The sequence below is a fragment of the Centruroides sculpturatus genome, unplaced genomic scaffold (genome assembly GCF_000671375.1).
Source record: "Centruroides sculpturatus isolate CEXI.00-Female unplaced genomic scaffold, Cexi_2.0 scaffold622, whole genome shotgun sequence".
Taxonomy (NCBI): domain Eukaryota; kingdom Metazoa; phylum Arthropoda; class Arachnida; order Scorpiones; family Buthidae; genus Centruroides; species Centruroides sculpturatus.
In genome coordinates this window covers 291,037-302,708 of record NW_019384842.1, presented here as the reverse complement: position 1 = coordinate 302,708, position 11,672 = coordinate 291,037, and the positions used below count along the sequence as shown (strand labels likewise).

Sequence of the window (11,672 nt, the reverse complement as noted above, 5' to 3'; positions counted from 1 at the left end):
TATGTACAGTACCTAATTTATATATAATTTATATATAATACTAAACAGACGATAGCAAACTCAATTTAGCCGCTCCGTAGCGTGGCGCAGGGTCGGAGGAAAGTAGTTCGGCTGCTCATCCACTATTGGTCCAGACTCTATCAATCTTGTCGCGAAACGACATTATAGGAGGTACGTTATACGAAAGTTGCTACAATTTTTTCGCTACGTTATAGGAATTGTCGTTATAGGAACGTACGTTATAGGGGGGTCGACTGTACATTAAAATCAAACTACACATATCTAGAATACATATTAAAAAATACAAAGACATTTAACATGAAAACAATAAGTAGAATTTGGCAACAAAGAAAGCAATATCAGCTACTACCATTCAAACAACAGACGATGTGAAACTTTTTTCAACAAAACTAAAACAGGAACAGTTTGAAAGTTACTACCCTATAGAAGAGAAAAAGAACACTTTATACAATGATAAAATGTAAGTCCCAGAAAGCTATAATGCATACACTATGAAATAAAAAATATCAAATATAGTGGGACTAGAAAGTCCCGTCAGGCAATAAAGGGCTAAATTGTTACAGGCTTATCACAATTCCATAACCGAACAAATTTTGATCTTAAATCAGAAATAAGTTTAATACATCAGGTTATAAAGGAATTCAAAACCAAGCTTGGCTTGTTGGAGCAGAAAGTAAATCAACTAGAAACAACTGTTCCTGATTATGATAGAAAAATAGAAGCTCAACAGTATATGGTAAATAACACTTTAAATATAATTAGCCAAATAACATTAAATTACATTGATTATCTGGTTAAAGAAAATACAAACATTAAAGAAAGTCTTACAAAATTTTTTCAGATCATAAAAATAGCAAATTTTAAAATAGAGGAAATTACAGATATTTAATAATAAAAAAAGAAGAACGAATGATCTTAAAAATTTCTTTGTTAGGTACAAAGAAAGAATCAAATTCTATCAAATTTTTATAATTATAAAAAGTTTGCTCAGAAGAGCCATATAATAATTTGCGTATGTTATCTGATCTGACCAAAGAAACAAAACCATAGAGCAAAAAATCCTCCCATATTATATCATTTATAAGAACAAGAAAATAACAGTTTTACAAGCAAGTGGATACTAAAACTTTTTTAGACATAAACTTCAATTACATTTAATATTTTCATTAATTAAAATAGAATCTTATAAATTTAATAATCACTTAGAAAGATATCTGGCAATAATAGTCAATTATACTCTGCCTTATCAAATGCTGCAAAATCCTTATCAAGAAATTGAAAAAAAAATTCTATTCAACTGGTCACATTTTACTTCTTTATGTATAATTTCAGGCAATTTTAATGCTAGAATTGATAACTATAGTGAATCCTATTATAAAGGAAATAATCAGATAATCTACAATTTAAGAAATAGCCGCGATACCGGTAGTAATAAAAAAGAAAATCAACTACTAAATTTGTTAAAAGTCACAACTTTTATATTCTAAATGGCTGTACAGCCAAGGATTATCCCGGTAGACATACCTTCCTTTCATCAAGGAGCATCGGTAATAGATTATATAATATGCTCAGAATTCATAATAGATCACTGTATAAAATTTAAAGTATTATCTCTATGTAATACGTCTCTGTAATCCAACAAATGGTAGACAGACTCACAGCAAATTTTCAGTTAGGTACTACAATTTTATTGTCAAAAATGACAACTGCATTTCAGGTTGGCTCAATACATCCCAACCCCTCCTCGGTGCTAATTTTTAAAAATAATCAGTTCACCACAACAAATATACCGAGAGAAAAAAATTTTTCTTAAACACTTACTCTTAAGGATATAAAAATTGTGCAACGGATATCAACACAACTACAACATCAACACGTTATACTAATCGACCCCCCTATAACACTGTTGATTTTTCCGTTTTATATGAATTCCATGTTGTACGAGTCACTTAAATTTAACAAATACGTGTTCCGGGCTATGAACGGCTCACATATTTGTAAAATTTAAGTGACTCGTACAACATGGAATTCATATAAAACAAAAAAAATCAACATGGGGGTCAACTGTACATCACGCAGAACTGGGTATGTACTATGGTATGCTCAATGAATGAATGAATGTACATCAATACATTTCTACTATGTATTGATGTACATTCATTGTAAAGATCCATTGATGTACATTCATGTAAAGATCCATTGATTCATTGTAAAGATCCATTGATGTACATTCATGTAAAGATCCATTGAAGTATTTAATACTACATGATAACCTCCTCACTAAAAATAAAACTTTTTTCTGACTATTTTACGCAATTAATAATTAATAATGATGTATAAAAACAACAAACATTACTCACTGTAAAATTACAAACTATGATTTACAAAAATCAAGCAATAACACGGTGCTACTCAAACTGTGGTCTGCGGACCAGAGATGATCCATCTTATCTACATGAAATTAAATGAAAAGAAAAACAAAAACTGGGTGAATGAACACTGCTCTAACTCGTGTTGCACCAATTGTTTTAAAGTCTTTATGTAGTAGCCAATCGATCCCACATCTTACATATAAATTATTGTTACATAACTTTACATTTTTAAACTTAAACGATTAGTTAGGCTATATAAAACATATATTTTTATAAATTTGGATAATAAATTTATAAACATTTAATCTGAATTTTAAAGTAATTTGATTCTGTTCTCTTTTTAACAAGTTAATCTCGAAAAATAAATCGTCGTTGTCAAATCTTAACTCGTGAATTTCGTTATAGAATGTTACGGTGTTACGGAAGCGTAACTCGAGCAAAGTTCGGGTTGCCCCCCAAGAAGTAGTCACGTGTTAGCAATAAAGGCTGAACTCGTTTCTACATTCTGGCGGGAAGCGCGCTGTCGGACGCAACAACGAGTAGTTTCAACGTGGGCTCGGATAGTTCCGTTCTAGTGTCAATTATGTGGTTTTATGAATGAAAAATTACAAGTTGTGAAAGTGCAAGTCAATATATGGATATTATATATATATACCCGTGTAATTGGTAAGTGTCATCTCGAGTTTTTTTCGTAACTACTAAAATGCTATTGGAAGGCTTTTTTAATATTTTCTCTCTAAAAACGCATATTTTAAAATGCTATTGGACGGCTTTTTTAATATTTTGTCTCTAAAAACGCATATTTTAAAATGCTATTGGACGGCTTTTTTAATATTTTGTCTCTAAAAACGCATATTTTAAAATGCTATTGGACGGCTTTTTTAATATTTTGTCTCTAAAAACGCATATTTTAAAATGCTATTGGACGGCTTTTTTAATATTTTGTCTCTAAAAACGCATATTTTAAAATGCTATTGGACGGCTTTTTTAATATTTTGTCTCTAAAAACGCATATTTTAAAATGCTATTGGACGGCTTTTTTAATATTTTGTCTCTAAAAACGCATATTTTAAAATGCTATTGGACGGCTTTTTTAATATTTTGTCTCTAAAAACGCATATTTTAAAATGCTATTGGACGGCTTTTTTAATATTTTGTCTCTAAAAACGCATATTTTAAAATGCTATTGGAAGGCTTTTTTAATATTTTGTCTCTAAAAACGCATATTTTAAAATGCTATTGGACGGCTTTTTTAATATTTTGTCTCTAAAAACGCATATTTTAAAATTATAAATCCCGCCATCACGCTACTGTCGGTATTACGGACGTCGCCATCTTTTTCTTTCTCTGTCCGTTGTTCGCAATTTCTACGAACGATCGCTATTAACGAACGCACTGTACTCTAGGACGTGACGCAAGGTATAGTTATCCGGAAACGCGTCGGAGCTGTAGTCGCGTGACCACCTCGCTCTGTCGTCACCGCTCACGTGACTGGACGCCGTGTAGCCGAGGTCACGTGACACGAATTGTAAGCGTCCAACGTGCTACTCCGCGATGTGAACGAGGTCAAGCATTGGCGGCTTCCACCGTGCAGTCAGTAAGTAATCCGATGAGTTTTCGCTTATAGCTCTTATCATACGCGTCGCCCCCAAATAATTCTACGTGTTTAGGACACGTCTACTAGAGAGGTGTCTTAAGAGAGCAAAATTAGGAAAAAAGGGCCCATCAGTAAGGATAAAGAAAAAATTAGCAAGAAAAATAAACTCAGGGTTGACTAAAGAAGATAATATATACGCTTACTTTTTATCTAAATGATAAACTTGAAACAAGGCACAAATCAAAATTCGGATAGTTAAAAACTTTGCAATAGCAAATTGGACTTCAAATATTCCAACTAGCAGCTTTATAGGAAACTACCCGTGGAGGAATGCCTGTACAACTGCTGATCTCGATTTCTTTATGCAGCGCTCGACAAGCGCTTTACAGCGAACACACTGAAACTGGTTTCTAATTGGCCAACACTGCTCGTGACGTCATTTCGCTACACTCTCGTTTCATAAAGAAACGCAGGGTAACTGACTGATATTCCAACCTTTGTTTTATTTCATTGTCGGTAGATTTCTCCAACTAACCGACGTAATAAATAAATGGATTTTTTATAACAAGAAACAGATCGATTCTAGACGGAAAATATCGCAATTTGAAAAGAATCAATAATAAATTATGGGATGAGAGGAAGGAATTGAGCCGATGTAATCAGCTCGCATTCCGTTCGTCTCACACTAATATAAGTTTATTTTTATGTATTGAAAAATTTAATTTGTGATTAAAATAAATAATCATCCGGCGAAATTCTACAAACAAAACTTTTTTAGAAGTAATTCGTCACCAGAGGGATAAGGCCAAAATTTACATTTAACAGCGCATTTATCAAGTAAATATAAAGGACTGAAATTCCCTAACTGGAAAGGATGCAAGTTCAGGACGTCTGTAAGGCCGCCAGTTCCAATTCTTTACTTTTAATTGGATATTTTTGTGTGTTTTTTAAAAGAATGTTTTAGCCTGATGACATAGTAGCCTACAAAGAAAGGTCGGGTTGTCGATGGTGTTCTGGAACACATGATCAGAATAAATGGTGGTTTCAAAAAATAATTTTTGGACAGACTGTGTCTTTTGTGATTAAAAGAAAAATTTAATATTTCTATGTAAAGAAAATAATTATAAAGCAGTAATCTTTGTACAAATGTTTTTGTCTTGCTAAGAAAAGGAAGGGTTTAGAATCTATTTTCGTTAATTGTGCTTAATGAGTGGGTTCAAGGTGTGACAATGTTGCTATGCTGACCACATGCAGCAAACACCAAACTGTTCAAGCGAAAGAAATAATTGCTTTGTCTGTCTGCCAACCGTTAAACCTTAGAATTGCATATTTTCGGAAGATCCATGAAATATATCAAATATTGTTAAATTCCTTTCCTGCTACTGTCCCAATTAAGCATTTAAATTACTGTATTTATTAGGTTATTAGTTTGGTTTCCGTTCTTTTAGATTTAGATTTTTAGAAACTATTTTTCTATCGAAAGCAACGCTGGTGACGACAATCTGTCGGGACTGAGTGTTTTTTTTACGAATGTTTGAATTCGCTTTGTGGTTAAAAAACTGCACTCAACAGACGCACTCGTCGATGGTACCATAAAAATTAATGATATTAAATCATATAAATCTTTTAGTACATCTGAGCAACGCAGTAGAGAGGTTGAGGCAGACGTTTTAAACGTGTAAACGTGTTGGTCGGACGTTCGGCGCCGCTTTCCCGTAAGCCTAAAAGTTTGACAATGGTGTTTGGATAGTCGGTGGAATCACGCTCGACATTCCAAACACCATCGTCAAACTTTTAGGCTTACGGGAAAGCGGCGCCGAACGTCCGACCTACACGTTTACACGTTTAAAACGTCTGCCTCAACCTCTGTAGTATTATTATTATTAACGCGTAATAACTTCATTGTAATTACTTGTCCTCTACTTGTTAATATGTATGTTATAATAAACTATGAGATAAACATAAAAGAGAAACAATTAATAAAAATTTTTGAAATTTAAATACTTCATATTAAACATTCAATGATGATAATAAACTGCTTTCAGCTAAGTAATAATAATAAATATACTTAATAGAACTTTTAAATTGTGTTGAAACTTCAACACAATTTAATAAGATACCAGGTATCTATATTTTAAACATGTTAAACATTATAGACTTAATAAACCTACAGTAGAAACAGTTAAAATTATTATAAAAAGAGAAACATTTTCCCAATATCTCAATTAGAATCTCATAAACATATACAGTGGTACCTCAGGATACGAACACCCCAGCATACGAAATTTTCATGATACAACACGAAATTCGAACACATTTTTGCTCCACGATACGAACAAAAACTCACCATACGACGTTACATTAGTTGGCAACGCCATTTTCTATTCGCTTCTGTTCATCGGTCTCAGTCCGCGTGTTTGCTTCGTCGTGGAAGGATCTCGCTCGATAAAGGAAATCTCGAGGTATTATCAGAAAGTGACTGATTTTATTGAAAAGGAACATCCCGAAAAGGTTCACACTGGCCGTATTGCTGCTCGGAGTAATGACATTTGCCTAAGTCATTTTAGAAACATTTTAAAAAGTAGGCAACGCCAAATCTCTTTGGATAGATATTTTACCAAGCATCCAGTGAAAGTGCTGGTGGAAGTGAAGGAAAGAAAGAAAAAAGCAGTGAATAAAAATTTTTAAAAATATACATAAAACAACACTAATTTCTTAATCTTTTCTAAGTTATTTTTAAGTTATCGTTACATTATGTTATGTAACTTAAGTTTTAATATTATTTCCCTTCTCTCGCCACCAGTTTACACCTCCTCTGTCGTCTATCCTCAAAGGTAAAGTGCAAATAAAACTACATTTTTTTTTTAAAATCAATTATTATTGTATTATGTTTATTTATACATTTACAACTACAAAACGCATTTTTTTCAGTGTTTTCCTTACTAAAGTTATGGTTTTTTTCAGTGTACTACTTAGCTTTAATTTAAGTGTGTTTTTCGTGTTTGAACGAATTACAGTAGAGCATCGATTATCCGACTCAATTGGGGACTGGGGTTGGTCAGATAAATGAAAAAACGGATAACCGAAAAATATGAAAAAATACATTATTAGTATAGTATATTAGTATATCTCATGTAATTAGTATATTAGTATATCGCTATTAACCTACTTCGCGTTGAATTTTCATCGATGTTAAGCCTAACAAATAATTTTTTAAAATAATAATCGTAGCTATTGTATCGTTAAAAATTAGAAAATTAAAAAGTTAAGCCTCGTTTAAATACTGGCTCCCTTTCATAGTCGAATGAGTGTTGCCAGCTAAAACACGTAAAAGTACTATTAAAGTAGCCAAGACATAGCCAAATATTGTAGCGCCACATCACTAGCGGACTTTTGAATTTGCCGACTAGGACGGTCGGTTAACCGATGTGACGGTTAATCGGAGGTCGGATAATCGATGCTCTACTGTATTTGGGTTTACATGTAATTGTATGGAGAAAAATGATTCACTTTACGACATTTTCATGATACGATCTCATTTTCGGAACGGATTAATTTCGTATCCTGAGGTACCACTGGTACTAAGCCTTATTGCCATATTTTACTCAATATGGTATATTATAAGGCCTTAAACTTCACATATAGATTATTATAAAGTATCATTTATAAACAAGTTAAAAACTTTTCATATTTTTAATAATAAAGATTAATAATAGAAACTAAAAAAATACAAATTGCTATATTTTAAAAATAATAATGAATAAAGTAAAATGAATTACAGTACTAAATTTGTAATTCATATAACAACAACACAGGCTAAAATTCAGGCACTTTCTGCCATTCCATTAACTCGTTTCCAAAATTTGCATAAAATTTCGGTTAAAATAAATCTGTCAATATTCTTACCAAGCATATATACGATGAACCAATCTCCTAAAGACAATCGCTTAATTAACAATTCCAAATAAATTTCCCGTACAAGCCTGTAACATATGGATAAGATATACAATCACATCTTTCCACTTATTATTAAGATAATATGGTATATGACAGATATGGCACTCAATAAAATTAATATGATAAACCACAACCATAAAAGTATAAAAATCTTTTCTTTAATTACATTTAAAGTTAACATACACAAACGATCAATTTTTATTATATTACCGGACGATCCATAATAGAAAAAAAAAAAACAATTTGCTCATCCCCGGAAACGTTTCTAGCATTGGATTTATTACAGAATTATCATCGTTCATGTTATATTTAATTACTTCTATTCTGTAATTTAAGAATTCGCCATTTAAAAATACATTAATTAGACACAGTAATTCATAAGCAAAGTGATGAAGAGCGTAACAATCGTGACATCCCATACTTTCGTGTAGAAACTTAACTACAGCAGCAATATTTTCCCGCTTCTGAGTTTCTTCGTACATGATGTTGTCACTCTTCAGACTCTCAGAGCTCGAATTAAGCCATCTTCGCAGTGTTTCCACATCCCTCTTGGCACGTAGAAGAGGACAAACTGAAAGAACAGGAAGAAGCAAACCCTGTTAATATTTATGCTGATAGAAATGCTCTTGGTTTTGATATTTTGAATTGATTCCGGAAAAAATGCTTTCTTCTTTGCTCATATTTGGCTTCTTTACTGTAAATGTGCCGTGAATCCAACAGTAAGTATCCATCACGTGTTTGTCGATGTTGTTTCTTTCCATGCAGAGCATGGGTTCGCCGACGTATTGCTCTGCTGATAGAATGGCGCAGAAAACAGTAATATAATCGCGGTGTAAATATAATGGAGACGAAACACCATGCTATCTATTTCTATTCTGTTTATCCTCACTAGTTCTTTATTACATCAAATTTCAAAAGCTCCAACATTTTTCAAATTGAATATTTTACTGAAATGTCTTGGCGCGAGACTAAACCAACACCCTCAAAGTTCTTAATATTTTAGTTTAAAAAATTTTAATAATTTTTTATATGATTTAAATTTTATTTTATGAAATTAATTATTATAATTTTTTTATTATTTTAATTAAAACATCGTTAGGGTATTCCGGTAGTTTTTTTTATTAAACTCTTTCCGCCCTGTGGACATTAAGAAGGCCTCTTTTAGCAAGCCCATCGTGGGTTCGGCCAGGCCCACAATAGTGCGACTGGGTGGTGAGGGACGGGGTCCGACATATCCGGACGGACCCCCCCCGGAAGGCTTTGGAGTGCATGATCTTCTATGCTTGTTGTATTTGGTGGAAGGAATCTGCCAACGTCAATCAAGCAGGACCATGCTTACCATTCAAAGACTAGCTGCCCTACAGGTAACCCGTACGTACAGAACTGTGTCTATGGAGGCAGCCTTAGTCCTTGTGAACTATTCCGTTGCTCCTGGTAGTCAGCCAGAAGGCAGCCTTCTACAGAACAACAGTGGAAGGTTGGTTTAGAGGCGAAACACTGTAATCAGAGGTACCCAGTTGTCCAACTCGGATGTCAGGCAGACATACTGGGAGTCCCGCATATAGGATAGGTCTAGATTGGAAAGTCGGTGAACCGACGAACTGCGGTGTTGAAATATACACTGATGGCTCGAAAGACGGCAGCCTAGTAGGTACAGCACCTACTAGGCTGCCGTCTTTCGAGCCATCAGTGTATATTTCAAAATAGGTGCTGTACCTACTAGGCTGCCGTCTTTCGAGCCATGTATTGCGTCTTTTCTGATGGAGTTCAAGTGTACTGTCAGTCAGTCAGTCTGAACAAGGAGACGTACGTGTTCCAGGAAAAACTGGTGGCCCTGGAAGAGTCTTCCTAGTGGATCCTACGACATCCGGGCCCGGAGCCGGTCACGGTTTACTCCGACACCCAGTCGTCGCTTCAGGCTTTGAGCAACGAATACCATCGACACCGTACGGTGCTGGAGATCAGAGGTAGGGTACTGAGGGCAAGGCACGAACGGCGAGTTGACCTGAGATGGGTCCGAGGCAGGGGCGAATTTTCTGGGCTTGCTTAGCATGTGCCGCATGCTTAAGAGAAAGTTTTGACTGCAGCTCAAAGGAGAGCGCTTATCCAAATTACTAGGTCCTACTGCACCGCCCCGAACACCTCATTGCAGATACTGGCTAGGAAGGCCCCTATCGATAAAGTCATTATTATGCACTCAAAGATCTGGCACATTAAATGGGACCGGAACATTAGCACCAACAGCCAGAACATAATGCACGAGGACTTCGAGAAAAATATACCATTCGCTCACTCCAGACATCCGTCAACTCCGAACAATATCCACTTTTGGACTCCCAATCATTCTGATATTCATATTTACACTCTCGGCTCAAAAACCCACTCCGACATTGGCTGCGGCTATGTTGCCTACAATAACAACGGCATGGAGATTGCTCTCGTACAGTGTTCCAGGCTGAGCTCTTCGCTATCAGCATGACTGCTTCTTGGGACGATCAGCATCATCATAATAAAAACATCACCATTACCACGGACAGTGCCTCTGCTCTGGCTTTACTTCAATCTCAGAACTTTCATCCCATAACGAACAACATCCAGGAATCTATTAACAATTCTTCCTGCAACTTCTATCTCAATTGGACTAGAGCACACCAAGGACAACAAGGCAACGAAAGGGCGGATGCCCTTGCTAAGGAAGACTCATCAAACCAGCACCTACTTATTGCCTACAACAAAATTAATCTTAAAACTATCAAGAGCATCCTGTGGCGAGACCTAGTTACCTCTTGGCAGGGCGACTGGGACAACAACAACTCTATCACTTATGATTTCAAACCCGACATCGAGGACTTTCTCACCTGCAAGTAGTATACTCCTTGCCACACTACTACATAAATGTTCACCAACCATGGTAGGCTCTTTGCCTACCTTGCTAGGTTTAAGAACACCAACAGGCATGAGTGCAACATTTGCAGTACTTATGACAGTAGTGAACACTACATCCTTCACTGTCCCATGTTGGACTTGGAACGTCTACATCTTAGGATTCTCACTGAGGCCCATAATTACAGCTGGCCTCCTCATAGCCTCAATTGTTTTCTCAAACATAAGGACACCTACGCTGCCCTCATGCAACTGATTTCTATGTATTTTAAAAGAACTACTGTTCCAGATTTTCTCGGTGATCTGTCATTGTTATTGTACACTGACTCACTCTCTCTCAACTGTGCAACCTTATCCCTGTTTCGCGTTTGCCTTTGTACATGCATTTTTCTCTTTGCATCCCGCTGCACAGGGCTTGCATGCCCACTGTTTCGTTTATCCTACTGATTGTACGGGTTTGCAATGTTTGTATATACGCGCTGTCGCTTGCCTTCTTTTGTTTGATTAATGTTGTCCCTGTACTTATTTTTATTATATTTTGTATTACCATCACTGTAACCCGTTTATACTGCTCTTTTTTATGTATGTATGTGAATTTACCCGGTTATGTTTTACGGCGCCGGCTTTTTATCTCTAACATACCTATGGTATGTTACATACCTATGGTAATACCTATCTGTAACATACCTATGGTATGTTACATACCATAGGTATGTTACAGATAAAAAACTGAACTGCCAATATACATTTTATATAAACAAATAATGACAAATATGCCAATAATAGAGAGGTTGCGGCCGTTGTATTCAGCCCAAAACGTGAACGGCGAAAGGTCAAGCGCC

At 35.3% G+C, this 11,672-nt stretch overlaps 1 protein-coding gene and 1 pseudogene across 1 annotated transcript in view; both read right to left on the bottom strand.

The window, feature by feature from the left end:
• The window catches only part of LOC111630332 (piggyBac transposable element-derived protein 4-like), a 13,186-nt gene extending 7,665 nt beyond the window's left edge, over positions 1-5,521 (bottom strand). The window contains exon 1 of the mRNA XM_023374423.1: positions 4,194-5,521. The gene's annotated coding sequence lies outside the window, so the exon portion shown is untranslated. The remainder of the gene's footprint in view (positions 1-4,193) is intronic.
• Positions 5,522-7,808: 2,287 nt separating this feature from the next.
• LOC111630323 lies at positions 7,809-10,009 on the bottom strand (annotated as a pseudogene).
• Positions 10,010-11,672: the final 1,663 nt, after the last annotated feature.